The sequence below is a fragment of the Hipposideros armiger genome, unplaced genomic scaffold, assembly GCF_001890085.2.
Source record: "Hipposideros armiger isolate ML-2016 unplaced genomic scaffold, ASM189008v1 scaffold_33, whole genome shotgun sequence".
Taxonomy (NCBI): Eukaryota; Metazoa; Chordata; class Mammalia; order Chiroptera; family Hipposideridae; genus Hipposideros; species Hipposideros armiger.
The window spans coordinates 3,379,845-3,381,343 of record NW_017731383.1 but is presented as its reverse complement, the minus strand read 5'-3'; positions in this window follow the sequence as shown (position 1 = coordinate 3,381,343).

Sequence of the window (1,499 nt, the reverse complement as noted above, 5' to 3'; positions counted from 1 at the left end):
CCTCTCTGTACCCCCACCCAGTGCCTGGCCAGGACACTACAAGGCTCTGGAGCACTGATGGGTTCCTCCGATGGGGATGAGGGTCATTTTGGAGCATGACAGAAGCAGAGTGCTCTGTGGCGGAGGGAGTGAGATCCCCAGCAGGGGAGGGGGAGTTGCAGGCCTTGGGTTCAGGCCCTGCCATCATCACATGCCCCTCCAGAGCCCACCCATTCTCAGCAGGGGGGGCTGCACAGGTTGTAGCCTGCTCAAAGGCGGTGTGGGGGGGGTTGTGACAGCCAGCCAGCTCAAGCCCCCTAAGACAAGCCTTGCCACCCAGCTTGGGGGCTGTGGCAGCCTGCAGGTAAAGGGGCTTTCGTTTTTGCCAGAAGTTGAAGCCCCCAGCCAGGGTACTTTTTGTGCTCCCAGAGGAACACCGTTTGCTAATCCATACACGGCTCTGCACAGGCCAGCAGGACCCTGTCCTCCCCCAGGTTGCCCAAGGCCATTCCTGGACCCCTTTGGAAGCACCCTCTTTCTGTCACAACACCTTCAATGCAAAAACCAGAAAACTGACTCAACTGTTTAAACATCAAGGCCGTCAATTATGACAAGAAGTAAGTCCTGAAGAGGGGATTTCCAGGGTTGGTTAATTTTGATAATAGCTGGGAAAGGACCCTGGAACTTCCCCCACCCTACTTACTCTGTCTGCTATCTTTGTTAAATCAGCTTTGCCCTCAGGCCAATCCCCTCAAAGTCACAAGGTGGCTGCCAGGGGTTCAGACATCAGATCTTCCCAACATTATCTAAACTAGGCTTTTTTGGGGGTGGGGTGGGGGAGGGAAACAATGTGTTTTTTCCAGGACCTATCAGATCCACGTCAAGTTGTTGTCCTTCAATCTTAGTTGCAGCTCAGCTTTAAATCCAGTTACTGCTTTTAATCTAGTTGCGGGGGGGTGGGGGTGGGGGGGGGCTGCAGCCCACCATTCCATGTGGGAATCAAACCGGCAACCTTGTTAAGAGCACACGCTCTAACCACCTGAGCCACACGGCCAGCCCTAAACTAGGCTTTTGAAAACTTAGGATGCCCTTCTCAATATCATGTTCTCAAACACATAATAAGACAAAACCCATAGGATTGCAAAGGAAATCAATAACATTGAAGTTATCAACCTACTTAATTATGATATGCTAATATATGTGTTTCTTATTAATATTACTAAATAATAATATCTAGTGGAATTAAGAACCGGTGTGACTTGAATCCGAATGATATTCAGAAATTTCTGCAATAAATGTAATATGGTCTGAAGTCACCGGTGATGATGTTGGTGACAAAGCCACAGGCCATGCTGGGGTTCGTTGCTCACGTTCATACAGGAGGGAACTGCTGAATCCAGTTGGTGACAACTAGGATGTGATTGTTTTCTCATGCAGGTTCCAGACTCCCTGAATCCAGCAGCTCTTTGTGGAGGGCTATTTTTATAAATCAAAGAAACCTTTTTCCAAAGCCTTCCAGC